The sequence below is a fragment of the Heteronotia binoei genome, chromosome 11 (assembly GCF_032191835.1).
Source record: "Heteronotia binoei isolate CCM8104 ecotype False Entrance Well chromosome 11, APGP_CSIRO_Hbin_v1, whole genome shotgun sequence".
In the NCBI taxonomy this organism is placed as follows: Eukaryota; Metazoa; Chordata; class Lepidosauria; order Squamata; family Gekkonidae; genus Heteronotia; species Heteronotia binoei.
This window is the reverse complement of record NC_083233.1, coordinates 68,154,040-68,175,675: the sequence shown is the minus strand read 5'-3', so window position 1 is coordinate 68,175,675 and position 21,636 is coordinate 68,154,040. Positions and strand designations below refer to the sequence as shown.

At 46.3% G+C, this 21,636-nt stretch overlaps 1 protein-coding gene across 2 annotated transcripts in view; it reads right to left on the bottom strand.

Annotated features, from left to right (window-relative positions):
• Positions 1–21,636, bottom strand: part of GALNT9 (polypeptide N-acetylgalactosaminyltransferase 9) — a 307,400-nt gene that overhangs the window by 48,430 nt on the left and 237,334 nt on the right. The gene's annotated exons all lie outside the window — the stretch shown is intronic.

The window sequence follows — 21,636 nt, the reverse complement described above, 5'->3', positions numbered from 1 at the left end:
GTAGGTGCAGCTGCATAACAATCCCTGGATTAGGAGAGCGGGCAGCCAGTCAGTCACCAGGGGCTTTGCCACACCCCCAGCTGCTTTCATTAATCCCTGGAGAAGCCCACGCCACCCTTTCTCCACTTCTTATGTGATTTTGGGTGGTAGGTGGCTTGCTGACCTTTTGACTGGGGTGGGGGGGAACAGCCCAGAAGAGCCCCAGGTGAGTGAGGCCTGCTTGAGCTGGCTGGATCTCTAGCCAGCCCAAGCAGGCTTCACTCACCCACAGCTCTCCTTTCTTGCATATGCTAATGAGTTATGCTGAGGCTGGGGGTGGTGGTGGCATATGCTAATAAGCTATGCTAAGGAGCCCCACCACCTATTTTTCTACAAAACGCCCCCTGCATTAAAAACAACACATGTTGGAATGTCAAATGTGTTTGTTTTTCTTTTTGCAAAGTTCTGGTTTCTGTTTGGGTCAATTCTTATAACAGTTTCTAGCAACCAGTGGTCGTCCTCGTTATCTTTCACCCAGACCTAAAAGCTCTTATTCTTTGTTTCTTCAAGTGAGTGCTGAGCTTCCAAGTAGTTTTCTGTGCTTGATGTTAGGAACTACAACTCCCAGGGGGCAACAGAACCAGGTGGCTCTGCATGACGCCATCAAGGTCATGCGGCGACAATCCAATCCAGGAGAGAACACAGTGAGACTGCAGATTCCCACCCACCCCCCCCTCCTGAACTCTTGCTGAGAAAGCTCATAATTATTGAGCTGAATCAAGCTTGTAGGCATTCCCCCCTGCCCCGCAATGGCTCCAAGCTCCCGCAATAGCGGTAGAAGATGCCAAGACGAAACTGAACGGATACAGCCACTTAGCCATCAACCTTCGTGAACATTTTATCCTTTTAACTCCTCAAAAAAGAATTAGAAAAGCTCCTTCGCGATATTCTGCGGAGAAAATATTAAAAAAAAAAAGAGAGAGATTGGCGACTAGGGAAAGATTCAGAAGTCACGGCATTGAGAAAGGGCAAGGTCTTTCGTTAACCTTCTTACAGAAGGAGAGCACTTAATCATGCCAAAATTGAAATATTTCCTGGAGAAACTTGTACTCAGCAATCTTCATCTCTCTGCAGAGTGAAGGTTTATGAGCGGAGAGATAAATCAGGCAAATTAATAGTCTGGCACTAGGGGAGGGAGAAGGAGATAAGGTTTAGAACAGTATTAAAAAAAAATGACCCATATACTTTAACCACTAATCTGATCTCCATAAACTCCCATTCTGCACAATTTTTATAAAGAACATGGCCCCTCTGACCGAAGCTTGTCCAGAGATGAAATTGATGGGTTTTTATGAGCTAGCTGAGATTCTCTTCTGTAAAGACAACCAAATCCTCACTTTCTAATATGATCAATTCATCTTGAAGGATTAAAAAAGTAGAGCTAGAAGCTTCAGATTGCGCATGATCCATAGGCAATATCGACAGAGGGTGCAATCTGCCCAAATCTAAGCAATCATTCCTACAAACCTCCTTCCTTGGAAGTTTTTAAACAGAGGCTAGGTGGCCATCTGACAGCCATGCTGATTCTGTGAACTGGGCAGATCGTAAGAAGGAGGGCAGGAAGGGTGGCCTCAGGGCTTCGTTTTCGTGGCCCTTTCTTACACGCCCAGGGAAATGCTGATTGTCACTTTACGGGTCAGTCAGCAATTTTTCTCCAGGTCAGTTTGGCAAGGGATCCTAGAGGTTTTTGCCATCTTCTGGGCATGGAGCAGGGCTCCCTGGAGATGTATGTGGGTGAGGTATTTGTGAATTTCCTGCATTGTGCAAAGGGTTGGACTAGATGGCTCTGGAGGTCCCTTCCATCTCTATGATTCTATGAAAGCTGTCTTACATATGAATCCAGAATAGTCTAAACTGACTGGCAGCAGCTTGCCAGGGACTCCAGCCGATCTCTTCACTAGTCCTGCTACTTTTGCCAGTCCCTATGACCTTTGCCAGTCAGTCGTAAGGGAAATCATCCCTGACTGTTCCCTGGAAGGTCAGATGCTGAAGCTCAAATACTTTGGCCACCAAATGAGAAGGGAGCACTCACTGGAGAAGACCCTGATACTAGGAAAGACAGAAGGCAAAAGAAGAAGGGGACGGCAAAAGATGAGATGGCTGGACAGCATTACTGATGTGACTAACATGAATTTGAGCAGACTTCGGAGGATGGTAGAAGACAGGAGGGCCTGGCATGACTTTGTCCATGGGGTCACAAACTGGAGATGGCAGTGCATGGGGCTGCTGCATGGGGTCTATCATACACGTTCCTTAGTGGTGGAAAGTGCTGTCAAGTTGCACCCAACTTATGGTGACACCAAAAGGTTTTCAAGGCAACGGATATTCAAAGATGGTTGGCTGTTGCCTGCAACTGTGGAGCAACCCTGGACTTCCTTGCTGGTCTCCTGTCCAAGTAGTAACCCAAGTCAACCCTGCTTAGCTTTCAAGACCTCACTATACTGGCTACCCTGGGCTTTCCAGGTCAGGGCTTCTCCCCTTGGAACTTACCAAACCCCCCTAGAATCCTGCCATTTAATTGGCTTGAGGGAGCAGAGCTGTGATTTGAATCTGGGTCTCCCAGGTTCTAATTTTATGAAGAAGAAGAAGAGGAGAAGGAAGAAGACTGAAGAAGAAGAGGAATAGGAGAAGGAAGAAAATGGAAGAAAAGGAGGAAGCGGAAGAGGAGGAAGAAGATGGAAGAAGAGGAAGAAGATGATGAAGAGGAGGAGGAGGAGGAGGAGGAGGAGGAAGAACAAGAGGGAGAAGACTTGGATTTTATATTCCTTTTTTCTCTACCCTAAGGAATCGCAAAACTGCTTACAGTTGCCTTTGCTTCCTCTCCCTGAAACAGACACCCTGTAAGGCAGGTGGGGCTGAGAGAGCTCTGAAAAAAAACACACCTGTGATTGGTCCAAGGTCACCCAGCTGGCTGCATGTAGAGGAATGGGGAATCAATCTCAGTTCTCCAGATTAGAGTCTGCCACTTTTAACAGCTACACCACACTGGCTATTTATTTGTATCTCACTTTTCTCCTCGGGGGGACCCAAACAACTTATATCATTCCTCCATTTTATCCCCACAGCACTCTGTAAGGTAACTGAGGCTGAGAGTGCGTGACTGGCCCACGATCATCTAGCAAGCTTCATGTGGCACAATGGTGATTTTAACCAGGGTCTCCCAGGTCCTGGTCTGACACTTTAACCCAGGGCTTTTTTTGTAGCAGGAGCTCCTTTGCATATTAGGCCACACCCCCTGATGTAGCCAATCCTCTTGGAGCTTACAAAGAACCCTCTAAACTCTTGGAGGATTGGCTACATCAGGGATGTGTGGCCTAATATGTAAAGGAGTTCCTGCTACAAAAAAAGAGCCCTGCTTTAATGACTAACCAAAACTGGATTGCCATCTGACACTCTAAGCGCTACCCTACAATCTTTCCTTGGAGCAGGCTCAAATTGATCTTTAAAATCCCTGCTGACCTTGAAGTCCCCGCTGTGATGTGACGGGAGATGCTGAAGACTTGCTGGTTTACTCTCTTCCCACTGCATGTCAAGGGAGGGAGGGAAGAAAAGGGGTGTGTGAGCCAACAATTTTGTCTCATTCTCTCCGCAAGCTGGTTTGTCTGGCACCTGAATGCAGCTTGTGCCTTCGAGATCAATCCAGTTGCTTCAGGTTTACAACTTCTCTGTCTGATGAGCTCTGTCAGTCCCTCGGCCCCTTTGCAACCCCCCCCCCCCCCGACCAAAGGAAGAGAAATGAAATCTCCCTGCAAGTTTACATCTCAGCGAGGGATAAAGAAAGACATATTTCCCTTAAACCAGAAAATCTACTTCCGAACCTCCAGTGAATACAAAAGCCGGTTCTGCTGTGTGCTGCATTGCTATAATGCTGACTAGCCATTCCGCAAACGACATGGTTGACCCAAAAACCAATACTTCTTGCAACGCAGGAGCAAAATCCAGATGAAAATTAATGCTAGGCTTCTTGGTGAGCTCAGGAAAGGGAAAGCCCCTCGATCTGTATTTCTTCCTTCGTACTAGAGATGAGCAGAGCTTTTTTTCGAGCAGGAATGCACAAGAACGCAGTTCCGGCTGGCTTGGTGTCAGGGGGTGTGGCCTAATACGCAAATGAATCCCCGCTGGCTTTTTCTACAGAAAAGCCCTATGTGAAACAATGGTGACAGCAGGGTGGGTGGCCTGTTATGCAAATGAGTTCCTGCTGGGCTTTTTCTACCAAAAAAGCCCTGGAGATGAGAATAGACGCAATTTTCCACTCCCAGGCTGTGATCAAACACACCAAATAATGCACTTTCAATCCACTTTCAACGCACTTGCCAAATGGATTTTGCCAACTCGCACAGTAAAACCCAGTTGGAAAGTGCATTGTAAATGGATTGAAAGTGCATTATTTGGTGTGTGTGATCACAGCCCCAGTGTCGAGACAGCAGACTTGATGTTGTGAGCATGTAATCTGAAGAGGCAGCAAGTTTGAGAATCCTTCTGTTGGATCTAAAGAGAGAGTGTGATCCTATGAAGCAGCCTTTATACTGAATGGGATGGAAAGTTTATCTCAGTCAACACTAATCCTCAGGGCTGCCCTACCTGTTAGGCACACCTAGGCCATCACCTGGGATGCCAGAGGTGGAAGGGTGCCCAAACTAATACAGTTATAGCCCTGCAAGCATCAGATAGCCCAAACTAATACAGTTATAGCCCTACAAGCATCAGATAGGGTTGGCTTCCAGGTAGTGGCTGGTTACCTCCTGGGATTATAACTGATCTCCATGCAACAGAGATCAGTTCCCTGGAGAAAATAGCCACTTTGGAAGGTGGACTCTATGGGATTATTTAAAAAAAGGTAAAAGGCAGTCCCCTGTGCAAGCACCAGTCGTTTTCGACTCTGGGGTGACGTTGCTTTCACAATGTTTTCACGGCAGACTATTTACGGGGTGGTTTGCCATTGCCTTCCCCAGTCGTCTACACTTTTCCCCCAGCAAGCTGGGTACTCATTTTACCGACCTCGGAAGGATGGAAGGCTGAGTCAACCTCGAGCCGGCTACCTGAACCAGCTTTCGCCGGGATCGAACTCAGGTTGTGAGCAGAGGGCTCCGACTGCAGGACTGCAGCTTTACCACTCTGCACCATGGGGCCCTGCAAAAGAGGCTGTGAAGTCATTCATCTAGGGATCCAAAGGTTGGGAAAATTAATTATAACCTGACAGCAATGAAACTGGGAGTGCATGAAAGGATTCCTAACCCCCCCATTTTTCCATTTCTCCAAGGTCACGGGCAGAGAACAGCTTTTCTCCAATACCAGCTACCAGAGATCCTTTCTGTGGAGATGCCAGGAATAGAATCTGGGACTTGGCGATCTGGGAGGAGCTGCAGCTCAGTGGTAGAGCTCCTGCTTGGCATGTAGAAGGTCCCTGGTTCAATCCCTGGCATCTCCAGTTATAGGATCTGGCAGTAGATGATGTGAAAGACGGCTACCTGAGACCTTGGAGAGCTGCTGCCAGTCTGACTAGATGATATTTGATGGACCAATAAGTCTGATTCAGTCTAAGGCAGATCCATGTGTTTGTAATGCGTAGTGCTCTACCACTACACCGTGCTGTCTTCCCATGGAATGAAAAATTAGAGTTTTTTACCTAATTTACTCGTGCAGTGAGATTGTGGAATCCCTAATCTGCAAAACCTTTTGAGGAAGTTTATGGGGCATCAAAAGAGCTTCAGGAGGACTGACAGTGTTTCTTTCTTTCTTTTTTCTGACAGTGTTTCTTAAGCAGAGAGGAAAGGTTATAAATATTCCTGTAAAAACTGGTGCAGAGTTAAGCCACTGCTAAACAATATGCAACGCACAGCAATTGAGATCTGCCTAATGTATGTTGATAAGAGTGCTGCCACCATGAGGGAAGGCAGAAATATCTTGGGAAATCAAACTGGGAGAACCTTAACTCTTTGGTAGACCATCAGTATGGTTTCTAGGTTTGGAAATACCTGGTGTGGAGACTGAGGAGGGTGGGGTTTTTTTGGGGAGGGGAGGGACTTTAATGGGGTATAATGCCAAGGAATCCACTTTCCAAAGCAGCCATTGTCTTCTAGTGAACTGATCTCTGTTGCCCAGAAACCAGTTGTAATCCTGGAAGATCTCCAGGCACCACCTGGAGGTCGGCAACCCTAAATCAGCTTTGCACGCAGAAGATCTGAAGCTGAATCACTGGGAATTCCAGTAGAAGGATCTGATTTAGTAGGATAGAACCCATTGAGTCCATAGACCATGGTATCAAAAGCCACTGAGAGGTCAAGATAATTGACCAGGATGCATTCTCTCTGCCCTTCTCCTAAAAAGGTAAAGGTAGTCCCGTATGCAAGCACCAGTCATTTTCGACTCTGGGGTAACATCACATCACGATGTTTTCACAGCAGAGTTTTTACGGAGTGGTTTGCCATTGCCTTCCCCAGTCATCTACACTTTCTCCCCAGCAAGCTGGATACTCATTTCACTGACCTCGGAAAGATGGAAGGCTGAGTCAACCTTGAGCCAACTATCTAAACCCAGCTTCTGCCAGGATCGAACTCAAGGGCATTTGTCAGGGTGAATTTTTTTCCCATATGAAGACAGAAGAATCTCATGGGAAGTATATTGTACAAAACGACACATTTGGTTCATCCTAAAGTAACATCTTCCAGGGTAAAAGACACATGAGGTATGTGCATGTGTGTGATTGAACATATAGAAGAAGAAGAAGACCATAGATTTATACCCTGCCATTCTCTCTGGATCAGCGTCTCAGAGCAGCTTTATCTTCTTCCCCCACAACAGACACCCCGTGACGTAGGTACGACTGAGAGAGCTCTGACAGAAGCAGCCCTTTCAAGGACAGCTCTGCAAGAGCTATGGCTGACCCAAGGCCATTCCAGCAGCTGCAAGCGGAGGAGTGGGGAATCAAACCTGGTTCTCCCAGCTAAGAGCCTGCACACTTAACCACTACACCAAACTGGCTGAATGAAAATGAAAGCTCTGCCCAACAAAGCATCTATAAAGCTAGAAAAAAAAGACTGAAGTCTCATAATGGGGTCACTCAGGGTCCTTTCCAGAAGACCGTAACAGCAGCTTTGCCCTTTGTTTCCTTCTTCCATCTCTATGTATTACTGGCACAAAAATCCTAGGTTTCTTTTAGCGATCTTCAAGAGGGGGGAAATCAAGAATGCTTTTGTGCAGCAAGGCTTCATTCATCAGGAAGTATTATTTTTTAAGAGCCCAGGGACTGGCTCCAGGTTTGTTGGATCCTGGCTTTGTTCTGCAGAGGGTCTTTTGCAATGCAAATTCTACCATGCTGATCTACTTATGCTAATGCATCCTAAACAAAGGCCATTAAAGTAATGGCTTCCTATTAACACTGAAAAACAGTACAAAACTGACATTAATTACTAATACTTCAGATGCTGGGGGATATCTGGGGCCTCAGCTTGAATGTCTTTCTTCCTCTAACAGTGACAAGATTTTAAGAACATAAAAACATAAGAGAAGCCTTGTTGGATCAGGCCAATGGCTATCCAGTCCAACACTCTGTGGCCAAAAAAACCCCCCAAGTGCCATCAGGAGGTCCACCGGTGGGGCTATATTGTATAGTGGGTTCTATGCATTGATGAGTTGCAGCATAAGAGATAACAAGCTCTTTATTAAGTACAGCATAGGTTGGTGGCTGGCTGCACTACAAGACTGAGAACTGGGCCGACTTGGCCAAACGTATATACATCTCGGGGTTCCTGCGCAAGCACGTTATTGGGTCATTCAAACTGATGGGAGCTTGTGATTGGTCCAGGGCGGCAGAGATTTGGATCCTGCAGTCCATTGTTCCCAAGTCCCCAGGCTCAGTCTGTATGGCTCCAATGAGCCGGGCAGGAACACCCAAAGTCTTCCCTAGAGTCCATATACATAACAGGCTAGAAGCTCTCCCACTATGCCCACCCCCCAAGCACCAAGAATATAGAGGATCACTGCCCCAGACAGAGGGCGTTTTTGCACTGACCTTAATCGGCAGCGACGCTCCTCTTCACCGCGCAGGATCTGCGCGGATTTTGCACCAATTGCCGCGGAGCACCCGGAAGAGCCGCAAAGTCCCGTGGCTTTTGCGGCACAAATGGAAACCGCCAAAAACCAGTTTCCGTTTGTGCCGCAAAAGCTGTGGGACTTTGTGGCTCTTCCGGGTGCTCCGCGGCAATTGGTGCGAAATCCGCACAGATCCTGCACGGTGAAGAGGGGCGTCGCTGCCGATTAAGGTCAGTGCGAAAACGCCCAGAGAGTTCCAACAATAGGCTGTGAAAATAGCCACTGATGGACCTCTGCTCCATATGCTTATCCAATCCCCTCTTGGGGCTATCACCCTTTGGGTGAAGAAGTATTTCCTTTTTTCAGTTCTAACCTGACTGCTCAGCAATTTCATTGAATGCCCACAAGTTCTCATATTGCAAGAAAGGGAGAAAAGTACTAAGAAAAACTAAGACCAAATTCCAGGATTCTCACCAAATAAAACAAGATGCAATCATAAAAAGTCGACCCCTTAAGAGCCCAGACAACAAATGTTCAGAGCATGAAGCATATAAAACCCATGAACTCTTAAAAGCACCATAAAGCACAGAAAAAACACCAGCTATAAGAGCACATACAGCTAGCATGGTTTAGCATCAGGCTGAGATCTAGAAGACCCAATTTCAAATCTCCACTCAACCAGTCATTCTCTGCCAGGCTAACCTACCCTTCCAGGGTTGCTGGAAAGAGACAACGGAAGTGGTAGGGTTGCCAAGTCCGACTCAAGAAAAAACTGGGGACTTTGGGGGTGGAGCCAGGAGTAAAGGTGTGGCAAGCATGACTGAACTCCAAAAGGAGTTCTGGCCATCAAATTTAAAGGGACCACACGCCTTTAAAATGCCTTCCCTCCATTTGGAGTAATGAAGGATAGGGGCACCTTCTTTGGGGGCTCATAGAATTGGACCCCATGGTCCAATCTTTTTCAAACTTGGGGATTATTTTGAGGAGAGTCACTAGACGCTATGCTGAAAATTTGGTGCCTCTACCTCAAAAAACAACTCTGGCGCCCCAGATACCCGTGGATCAATTCTCCATTATACCCATAGGGAATCATGGAGTGCCCAGCAGACATTTCCCTCCCCCTCCACCGCTTTCTGATGACCCTGAAGCAGGGGGGGCAGCCTCCAAACCGGGGGATCCCCTGCCCCCACCTGAAGAGTGGCAGCCCTAGGAGGTGGTGGAACCATGTATGGCCAGTAAGGGTTTTTCAGAGGGAAGGTGGGATAAAAACGTGTTGAATAAAGAGCAGCTAACTGGAATCTTCACGCTTAGGGCAGTGTGGTTCTGAATACGGGAGGCTGGAGATAAACAAGAGCCATGCCTATTACTTTCCATGGAAATCAAATGCTTGTCGGATCTAACAAGACAGTCCTTACCTTCTTAAGCCCTGTGTGGTTCCAATTTCAAAAGGGGTTTAAGCTGCTCCACAACCACCACATCATTGAACTCTGACAGAGCTCAGGCACGACTAGCTCGGATAAACCAAAGCCGGCGTTCGCGTAATGAACTGTGCCACTTTATGACCCTGGATCATTCCTATAGCTTTTACTTCAAGAAAGGCAGTGCGACTATCGCCCAACAAAAGGGAAAGGAAAGCCGAATGGAAACAGATTTGCTCAGACACCGAAAAATAATGGGCGCCGTTAAACGCTTCCTCATCCTATTAGAGTCCGCTGTCTCCTTTTTCCTATTAAGAGAAAGTGTTGACGGGATTAAAGGAGCGGGCAAGGAAATCGTTTTTATGTCCAGTGGATCAAAGGCGGGCACGCATACACACACAAAAAACCAGTCTTCTCTTCCTAATTATTTCTTAGCCCGGTGTGTATGCTGTAAGCTTGTTCTGCCAATCACAATAGGCATCTGTGATTAGTCGGCTATTAAAGGCAAGGTCCCCCCAAAGGTGTACTAATTTGCAGTACCTGCACAGGTTGAGCCCATTGTTTAGGCAGGAAATTGAGAGAAAATACAACCTGCTGTTGTTTATTATGGGGCCACAGAGTAAAGCTCTGACTTTCTTTAATTTAGCCGCGGAGCCTCCGAGCTGTGGAAAGCAAGGAACATAACCCTCTCTAAACAGAGCGAGAACTCCCAACTATTTCTTTTTTCCCCCCACCATGGCTCGATGATCATAGATAGGTGATATCTGCATGGTGATTGTACAGGGCAGAAACAGTAATTGGAGCCAGAGCCTAGAGAGCCAGTTTGGTGTCGTGGTTAAGTATGTGGACTCTTATCTAGGAGAACAGGGTTTGATTCCCCACTCCTCCACTTGCATCTTCTGGAATGGCCTTGGGTCAGCCATAGCTCTCACAGGAGTTGTCCTTGAAAGGGCAGCTTCTGGGAGAGTTCTTTCAGCCCCACCCACCTCACAGAGTGTCTGTTGTGGGGGAAGAAGATAAAGGAGATTGTAAGCCGCTCTGAGTCCGATTCAGAGAGAAGGGCAGGGTATAAATCTGCAGTCGTCATCTTTGTCTTCTTCTTCTTCTATTGTAGGGATGAATCAAGTCCATTGTAGGGATGAGTCAAGTCCATTGTAGGGATGAATCAAGTCCATTGTAGGGATGAATCAAGGCAGGAAGGGTTGCATCAGTGCTTAGTTCTCGTGGCCCTTTCTTACATGCCCAAGGAAATGCTGTTTGCCGCTTTGGGGGGTCAGGAAGCAATTTCCTCCAAGCCAGTTTGGGCAGGGATGCTGCAGGGGGTGGTGGGAAAGGTATTTGTGGGTTTCCTGCATTGTGCAGGGGGTTGGACTGGATGACCCTTGAGGTCCCTTCCAACTCTATGATTCTATGAACCTGAAAATCCTTATTCTGATTTTTACTTCTCTCTCTTATGACCAATATTCCCTCTAAACTGCAGAGTGTTGTGAGCAAAAATTCTACTTTGTAAATTACTGGGATTAAAGTTGTGAGTGACTGCATAAATCAGCTTGCTCTGGGGCCATCCTTCCTGTGCTAAGACAAAAATGTGTGAGCCGGAGGCTAGGAAACTGCGAGCTAGCTCACACTAATTCAGCTTAGAGGGAACACTGCTTATGACTCCAAATGATTTTTCTTTATTCTCATGCCCTTTCCCGATCTTTTGCACCAAATCTGCCTTATAAAATGTACACATTTTCTGAGAGATTATATTATGAGTGACATACATTATATGAACGCATTCCCAAACAAAACAAAAAGCGACATAACGTGCACTCACACTATAAAAGGCTCTACAAAGCAAATCGGGGAGGGATGGAGATCCAGGACTACTAAAAAAAATCTGATTGACTCTGAACAGAAATAAAACAGAGGCCATTTGTTCCCCTCTAGCACTTGGGGGCACCCCTACCAATTATAATGGGTGGGCTGACCATTGAATCAAAAAGAAATTCTTCCGTGTTGTCAACAGGTAACATGTAATAGAAGCTTGCTCCTTTCAGTGGGGTTTCCTAGCCTTGTTACAAACTTTGCCGGGAGGTAGCAGCTGGAATTCACCTGTCACTCTGACAAATCTAGCCATCCTCGACATTTGGGGGGGGGGGGAGAATGCTCAGGAAATCCTCTCTGCAATATCAGAACTGTAGACTTGAAAGGGCCCCTTGTGGGCCATCTAGCTCAGCCGCCTGCTCCAAGCGGGAAATCCAGACTAGGCCATTCCCAGGAGAGGGCTGTTCCAGTCTTTTCTTGATAGCTTTCGGAGAGGCAGTTTCAAGGGCAGCTGTGGCAACCTCCAGTAGAATAAATAAGATTGGAGTCCAGTAGCACCTTTGAGACAAACAAGAGTTTCAAGGCATAAGATTTCATCACTTTGTCAGACAAAGGGAGCTTTGACTCTTGAACGATTGTATCCTGGAGCTCTTGTGGGTCTCAAAGCTGCTACTGGATTCAAGTCTAACTATTAAGAGAGAAAGAGAGCTTTCTTTTCAGGGGGTGACCTGCCCATGGTGACAAGCTTTGCCAGGTCCCTTTGCCCATCCAGTGAGGTATTCTGGGGGTGGGTGATGATGTCACATGATATCTCCAATGTGATGACATCACCCAGACGTGATGTCATCATGTCAAGGGCACTCTGGTATTTGGGAAAAACTCTATGTTTTTTTCCACCCTCAAAACCAGGGCTTTTTCAGTATCAGGAACTCCTTTGCATATTAGGCCACATCCCTGATGTAGCCAATCCTCCTGGAACTTACAGTAGGCCCTGTACAAAGACCCCTGTAAGCTCTTGCAGGATAGGCTACATCAGGAGTGTGTGGCATAATATGTAAAGGAGTTCCTGCTACAAAAAAAGTCTTGCTCAAAACAATGGAGTTTGCCCAAATACCAAAGCATTCCATGTGCTGTCCCTGGCACAATGATATCAGTTCTACCCCGTCCTTCTTTCTGAATCAGAGTCTCAGAGCAGCTTACAACCTCTTTTATCTTCTTCCCCCACAACCCTGTGAGGTAGGTGGATCTGAGAGAGTTCTCCCAGAAGCTGCCCTTTCAAGGAGAGCTCTGCAAGAGCTATGGCTGACCCAAGCCCATTCCAGCAGCTGCAAGTGGAGGAGTGGGGAATCAAACCCGGTTCTCCCAGATAAGAGTCTGCACACTTAACCACTACACCAAACCGGCTTTCTGTGTGATGTCCCTGTTTTGGGGTGGGGTTCCCCCATCAGTCAGGTGGCTGGTGGTGGATCAAAACCATCACAAGTAGGGGAACCCCCACTGGCACCTGGGGACTGGCAGCCCTAATGGTGATCTGAGGTGGCTACCAAGGAATGTTTTTCCGCCCTGTATTAGTGGCTGTATTTTTGCAGCAATGACAGACAGGCCTCCTTTTTAAGCTCATGCAAGCTGGAAGAAAACATGCAATTGCTGCCATGTAGATGCTTCAGCACATCCATACTTTGCTGACTTGGATGGCCCAGGCTAATATGATCTCATCAGCTCCTGGAGACTAAGCAAAGCTGAATGGGAGCCCATCAAAGAATTCCAGGTGTAGTGGTGAAGTGTGCGGACTCTTATCTGGGAGAACAAGGTTTGATTCCCCACTCCTCCACTTGCACCTGCTGGAATGGCCTTAAGAACATAAGAGAAGCCATGTTAGATCAGGCCAATGGCCCATCCAGTCCAACACTCTGTGTCACACACACACACATACACATATACACACTGTGGCTAATAGTCACTGATGGACCTCTGCTCCATATTTTTATCTAACCCCCTCTTGAAGGTGGCTATGCTTGTGGCCGCCACCACCTCCTGTGGCAGTGAATTCCACATGTTAATCACCCTTTGGGTGAAGAAGTACTTCCTTTTATCCGTTTTAACCTGTCTGCTCAGCAATTTCATCAAATGCCCACGAGTTCTTGTATTGTGAGAGAGGGAGAAAAGTACTTCTTTCTCTACTTTCTCCATCCCATGCATTATCTTGTAAACCTCTATCATGTCACCCCGCAGTCGACGTTTCTCCAAGCTAAAGAGCCCCAAGCGTTTCAACCTTTCTTCATAGGGAAAGTGTTCCAGCCCTTTAATCATTCTAGTTGCCCTTTTCTGGACTTTCTCCAGTGCTATAATATCCTTTTTGAGGTGCGGCGACCAGAACTGCACATAGTACTCCAAATGAGACCGCACCATCGATTTATATAGGGGCATTATGATACTGGCTGATTTGTTTTCAATTCCCTTCCTAATAATTCCCAGCATTGCGTTGGCCTTTTTTATTGCAAATGCACAGTGTCTTGACATTTTCAGTGAGTTATCTACCATGACCCCAAGATCTCTCTCTTGGTTAGTCTCTGCCAGTTCATACCCCATCAACTTGTATTTGTAGCTGGGATTCTTGGCACCAATGTGCATTACTTTGCACTTGGCCACATTGAACCGCATCTGCCACGTTGACACCCACGTTAACGCGTTGAGGTTGGGTCAGCCGTAGCTCTTGCAGGAGTTGTCCTCGAAAGGGCAGCTTCTGTAAGAGTTCTCTCAGCCCCACCCACCTCACAGGGTGTCTGTTGTGGGGGAGGAAGGTAAAGGAGATTGTGAGCCGCCCTGAGACTTTTAGATTCAAAGTGGAGGGTGGGATATAAATCCAATATCTTCTTCATCTTCTTCTTCCTCCAGGGTTGCTATGCAGAGGCAGGCAACGGCCAAGCACCTTTGAACACATCTTGCCTCGAAAGCCCTACAGGGTTGCCATAAGTCAGCTGTCACTTGATGGCAGAAGCTGCAGGCAGGTAACAGCTCCCTGAGAATCCACCTGCATAGTGCACATCTTTGCAGATTCAATTTCCTCCTACCGACAGCATATATTTTTGCGTATACACGTTTTAAATGCTTCTGGGAATCTCTTCATCCCAATACCTCTCTGGATTTTTGAATTCAGAGTTCTTTGGACTTCTTATCAAACTTCAATCGAGGCATTAGCAGTCATCTATTGTTTCTTTTCTTTTTTTTTTGAAGTTTCAAATTTTGTACAGCACTCTAAACATACACAAGTCCAGAAAAGGGCAACTAGAACGATTAAAGGGTTGGAACACTTCCCCTATGAAGAAAGGTTAAAATGCTTGGGGCTCTTTAGCTTGGAGAAACGTCGAGCGGGGTGACGTGATAGAGATTTACAAGATAATGCATGGGATGGAGAAAGTAGAGAAAGAAGTACTTTTCTCCCTTTCTCACAATACAAGAACTCGTGGGCATTCAATGAAATTGCTGAGCAGTCAGGTTAGAACGGATAAAAGGAAGTACTTCTTCACCCAAAGGGTGATTAACGTGTGGAATTCACTGCCACAGGAGGTGGTGGCGGCTTCAAGCATAGACAGCTTCAAGAGGGGATTGGATAAAAATATGGAGCAGAGGTCCATCAGTGGTTATTAGCCACAGTATATTATTGGAACTGTCTGGGGCAGTGATGCTCTGTATTCTTGGTGCTTGGGTGGGGGGGGGGAAGTGGAAGGGCTTCTAGACCCACTTGTGAACCTTCTGATGGCACTTGGGTTTTTTTTTTTTTTGGCCACTGTGTGACACAGAGTGTTGGACTGGATGGGCCATTGGCCTGATCCAACACGGCTTCTCTTATGTTCTTATTTGGTAATGGTCTTCCCTGGCTTTTGTTCATTCATGTTTTTGTTGCCTTCCTCTATCTTAACAGCATGATGTGTGGCTGGATATATTGAAGACCAGGCTTCGGATTCAGCTGGAGGTCACAGGAGTGCAGCTCCTGAACCTTTCTGACGGTTCCCCCTCTTCCTTCCCACCTTGTCCACTGAATAGTAGGTGTAGCTGCATCACAATCCCTGGATGAGCTCCACCACCTATTTTTCTATAAAATGACCTCTGTTGATGACAAAACACTTGGAAAGCCTCTCAGTTACATTGTATGTATATTTGCATCTAGATTGTTTTTGAGTGGGGTTTTATGAATGCAAAGAAGGGCAAGCACAAATCAGTAAAGCAATGTGCAAACCTTGATGCAATTTTATGTGCAGTCCCATCAGGATTTTTTGCTTTTCTGGAGTGTACATGCACAGTGCTATCATGGAAGGGACAAGGGACAAAATGAATGGAAGAAATGGAAAGCTGCAGTACACTGGCTTCAGAGCCAGTTTGGTATAGTGATTAAGTGCACGGACTCTTATCTGGGAGAATCAGGTTTGATTCCCCACTCCTTCACTTGCAGCTGCTGGAACGGCCTTGGATCTGCCATAGCTCTTGTAGGAGTTGTCCTTGAAAGGGCAGCTTCTGGGAGAGCTCTCTCAACCCCACCTACCTCACATGGTGTCTGTTGTGGGGGGAGGAAGATAAAGGAGATTGTGAGCCGCTCGGAGACTCCGATTCAGAGAGAAGGGCAGAGTAGAACTTTATGGTCTTCTTCTTCTCTGAACTTACCCCAATTCTAAATGAGTTTTAGAAATTCTCTTAGATAAACTGGAGTTAAGGAACATAAGAACATAAGAGAAGCCATGTTAGATCAGGCCAATGGCCCATCCAGTCCAACATTCTGTGTCACACAGCGGCCAAATATATATATATATATATATATATATATATATATATATATATACACACACACACACACACACTGTGGCTAATAGCCACTGATGGACCTCTGCTCCATATTTTTATCTAACCCCTTCTTGAAGCTGTCTATGCTTGTGGCCGCCACCACCTCCTGTGGCAGTGAATTCCACATGTTAATCACCCTTTGGGTGAAGAAGTACTTCCTTTTATCCGTTTTAACCTGTCTGAAGAACCTGAAGAACAGGATGAAGCACATGGATTGTCTGTTTCTTTGATGTTCATCATCATCATTGTCACCATCACCAGTTCCTCCCTCCTCTTATAATTTGGATCCCTTCCTTTAATTTTTTTTTTAAAAGAATGCTAAACGGGGTAAACATACAAACGCACACGTAATTTTTCTTGCAAGCCACTATGAGCCACCAACGAGACTAGAGAAAGTCAGTAGTGGAAAGTACAGTCAAGATACTGTTACCCAATTTTTTTTTTGAGGGGGGGAGGTGTCTCCAAATCTATTGGGGGAATTTAGCATAACTGGAGACAGAGCTTGCAAGAAGGCGTAATGAGCGAGATCTCCACCGGGGATTCTTCCCTTGAGAACTCTTGAAATAAACCAGCCGAAATTAAATAAAAATGGATTTTATTTAAAAGGAAATAAAAGAGCAAAACATACATGAAAGCACATGGGAAAACACACATACAAGGCTAACAAAGATAAGACAGAGTAGCGGGAGTAAAGATTGGGGGTGGGTGATATTTACCTATGTAGACAAACAAAGTCCCCAGAAGAACAAGGACGAAATGACTTGTATTTTGGGTGTGAGGACTGGATGCAGGAGAACACACCCAGCAATGGACAAAGTGTGTCCAGTTATAGCAGAATTTTACCCTGAGGCAGTCTGTGCATCCCTAAAATAATACCATAATTGGGTTTTTAAAGGTAAAACAATGAGTTGGGAGAGGCTTGATGGCTTTCTCACAGGTGGACAAAGATGGAAAGAAACTCCTGATGATTTGAATGAGTGTGGCCAGGGCTTTTTTTGAGCAGGGATACACAGAAACACAGTTCTGGCTGGCTTGGTGTTGGGGTGTGGCCTAATATGCAAATGAGTTCCTGCTGGGCTTTCCCTACAAAATAGCCCTGTGCAAAACAATGGTGACACCAGGGGGTGTGGCCTGATATGCAAATGAATTTCTGCTAGGATTTTCCAACAAAAACCCCCTGTGTGAAACAATGGTGACAAAAGGGGGTTGGCCTAATACACAAATGAGTTCCTGCTGGGCTTTTTCTACAAAAAAAGACTGGTGCAAAACAATGGTGACACCAGGGGGTGTGGCCTGATATGCAAATAAGTTCCTGCTGGGATTTTTCTACAAAAAAAGCCCTGAGTGTGGCTAATGGTGCTTGACCATTAGTGTTAATGTTTTCTGATTAAATTGTTCAGTGTAAACCAAGAGATGATACTGTTTTCCTGATGACTCTTTGAGTACAGGACAGGAATGGCTCTTGGACTATATGAATAGCCCATTAAGTAAGAAGTAAGTAGGCAGGGGAAATGTGACTAGGTGTGACAAGGTCATGCCAGAGAAGAGTATTTTTCTTGAGAAGCCCATTGATGATATTAAGCATCTCTATTGAGGGTGCGGGAAAATGAGGGATTTCAGCCTGCAGGTGGGACCTGGGGATCCCCTGGAATTACAGCTCTTCTTAGGGTTGCCAGCTCTATAGGCAGAACCTCTGTCTATATAGATGAACTGTTAACTTCCAGTTTGGTGTAGTGGTTAAGTGTGCAGACTCTTAACTGGAAGAACCAGGTTTGATTCCCCATTCCTCCACTTGCACCTGCTGGAATGGCCTTGGATCAGCCATAGCTCTTTGTAGGAGCTGTCTTTGAAAGGGCAGCTGCTGTGAAAAGCTCTCTCAGCCCCACCTACCTCACAGGGTGTCTGTTGTTGGTGGGGGGGGGAAGGTAGAGATTGTGATCACTCTGCGACTCTGAGATTCAGAGCATAGGGCTGAATATAAATCCAAAATCATCATCATCTTCTTCTTCTTCATGTCTGAGGAAGTCTACTTGACCTGAGGCTGTCTGCCCGACCATGAAAGCTCATACCTTGAATAAACTTTGGTTGGTCTTCAAGGTGCCACGGTAGACTCAAACTTTGTTCTAGTAAGGTCGCTCGTCTGCCTTAAGTGTAAGAAAGAGCCATGAGACAGATGGCTTAATCAGTGCTTGATTTGTTGGCAAGTGACTGAATTGAGGGTGGGGGGGGGGGACCAGGAACAAACCAGAGTGCCAGTTCCTCTTTGCAAGCACTGCCTCCCTGCACCCTTCAGGGTCCCCTCCCCTCCCATGTACCTTAACTCTACCCAGCCTTCCTTGCTTCAAGGCCTCAATTAACGCAAATCCAGACAAATTAACAGACACTAAAGAGACGCTTTATTCCACGGCAGATGGTAGGTGAGCAAATGTGATTTGTGAACTAACAGCCGAAATATGTTTTTCCCTCCCCCCCCCCCCTCCAAGCTACATCTCTCTCCCTTCGGGGGCTTCTCGCACAGCCTGCCTCTATTCTTAGCTATTTCTCTGCAGGCACACTCTTGAAGAGAAACGCAGCTCTCCGGAGAAAGGCTGAGCAGTGCCATCAGATAGCAACCTTGTAACTTTGGTGAAGTTAAGAAGCTGGCGCTTAAAAGATCAGCGAAAGGTCAGCGATGGCCTTTGCCAGTGGCTTTTTCGCTGGGATCCAGATGGCGCACATTAAAAATGTTAGAAAAGGTCCGACAGATTGAGTCCTTTCATGATGGTAGAAAATTCCATCAAGTCACAACTGACATTATTGGGTTAAATGTTCTCTCTCTCTCTCTCAAAATTTACCATGGAAGCATAGATAGACGTCCCCCCTCTCCCTGATCCTCCACGTTTCCTGGTTAAGGGGAAAATGTTGTTTGGAAAAAAAAACCTACAAAGGTGATCTGGCTCCAATGGTAACAAACAAAGAGATTTTTACTTACATAAATCGGAGCACATTTTACATGACATATCCATGTAGGTACATTTAACTTATTGTGAACAGATGAACTTCAGAAAAGGTTAACTTGCTATACCTCCAAGCCCAGGTAAGAGAGAGATGAAGAAGAGAGGCCCTACAGAAGATGAAACACAGAAGACAAGCAATGGCCAAAGAGACTCAACATCTCACAATGAGAGGGTGCAGCCAACTACCAATTCTCTTAACCATTTCCCTCCCAGATCCTAAGGACATAAGAACTTAAGAGAAAACATGTTGGATCAGGCCAGTGGCCCATCCAGTCCAACACTCTGTGTCACACAGTGGCCAAAAAACCCAGGTGCCATCAGGAGGACCACCAGTGGGGCCAGGACACTAGAAGTCCTCACACTGTTGCCCCTCCCCAGGGGTTGTTTTGTAGAAAAAAAGGTGGTGGAGCTCATCCAGGGATTGTTATGCAACTGTACCTACTGTTCAATGGACAAGGTGGGATCCCAGTAGGGGTCAGCCATCAGAGGTCGCCGTGACTTCCAGGTGCACACACACTTATATGTGTACACACATAAATATGAAAGAAAGAAAGAAAGAAAGGAAGGAAGGAAGGAAGGAAGGAAGGAAGGAAGAAAGAAGAAAGAAAGAAAGAAAGAAAGAAAGAAAGAAAGAAAGAAAGAAAGAAAGAAAGGAAGGAAGGAAGGAAGGAAGGAAGGAAGGAAGGAAGGAAGGAAGAAAGAAAGAAAGAAAGAAAGAAAGAAAGAGAAAGAAAGAAAGAAAGAAAGAAAAGAAAGAAAGAAAGAAAGAAAGAAAGAAAGAAAGAAAGAAGAAGAAAGAGAAAGAAAGAAAGAAGAACTTGCTTTATGAATCCTGCACAGGAAAGGTTAATATACCTAGAATTTCCTCAGACTGTTTGGCTGAGATTAGAACTGTGCTGAACTGAAGAGTGAAATAAAGGTGCTTTTGGAAATGGAGCCCAAGGCAAACATATGCAATGCATTTACTACACTCTACAAAACACTTTCCCATAAAACACTCAGGTGAAACATAACCAACCAATTTAAAGGTCAAATAATAAAAATGCAGAATGAAAACTGCAGCAAAATGCAGAAACAAAGGAGACAATCAATGTTTCTGACCCTTAAAAGCCAAAGCCGGTTAAGAGACACCAAATAAAGCAAAATGGGGATGGCTTTTTTAAAACAACAGCAACAAGACAACAGTCACTGCATTGTGGCATTTTGAGTAATGGCGAATGGCCAGGCTCCCTTGGGTTGCCAATCCCCAGGTGGGGGCAGGGGATTCCCTGGTTTGGAGGCCCTCCCCCTGCTTCAGGGTTATCAGAAAGCGGAGGGGGGGATGTCCACGGAGCACTCCATTATACCCTATGGAGACTAGTCCTCATAGGGTATAACGAAGGGAGAGCTTGCTTTGCCAGGTTTTCCCAATTGCACAGCACAGCTACTGAGCCAAGCCTCCCTTCCTTCTATTGGCTGAGGCTCCTCCCCTTCCTGGTCCCGTGGGGAAAGAAGGAAAGAGCTTCCTTTGCTCAGTTCCCAGGCCCTGCACTAGGGGCGCCTGCATCCCTAGGCTGAATCCCGCTCCTCCCCCCCATCACAATGATGTCCATGTCACCTCCCTGACTTTGCCGAGGTCTCCTGAGCCTCAGGAGACCTCGGCAAAGTTTGGAAGGGTAACGGGCGAGCTTAGAGCCCCCGACTTTGCCGAGGCCTCCCAAGCCTCGGGAGACCTCAGCAAAGTCAGGATGGCAAGCGTCACGTCACGTGGGGAGAGGGCGCACCTCATGGCGCCCCTAGGCCAAGTTGCGCCCTAAGCGGCCACTTACTTGGCCTACTCCCACGCGCCGGCCCTGCCAGTTCCCTGGATCGCACGGGAGAGATACAAAGCAAACAAAGCAAACATGGGAGAGATACAAAGCAAACAAAGGCCAACAAGTGCTAAAGATTTAAGCATGTTTTATTGGAAGGGTTTTTTTTTAATTTCAATTGTGTTTGTCTGTGTCCTTTGAAAGTTTATATCTCTGCTACTTGCCATGACATTTCGTGATGCTCATAGCCCGGCCCAACAAGGTCTCATTAATGTCAGATCCGTCGCTCATAACAAATGAGTTCGACACCCCTGCTCTAAGGCCTGTTCCTTAGCCCTCCAGAGCAACTGTATGCCCATGAACACATGAAGCCGCCTTCTACTGAATCAGACCCTTGGTTCATCACAGTCAGTACTGTCTACTCAGATTGGCAGCAGGTTTCCAGGGTCTCCTACAGTCTGATCCAGGGCTTTTATTGTAGCAGGAACTTATTTGCATATTAAGCCACGCCCCCTGATGGAGCCAATCCTCCTGGAGCTTGGTGTGTGGCCTAATATGCAAAGGAGCTCCTGCTACAAAAAAAAAGCCTTGGTCCGATCTTTTTAAACCAGAGATGCTGGGGATTGAACCTGGGACCTCCTGCATGCCAAGCGGATGCTGTACCCACGAGCCACAGTCCCTCCCTCCTTTTGTTGATCTGGTTCAGTTTAGGCCACG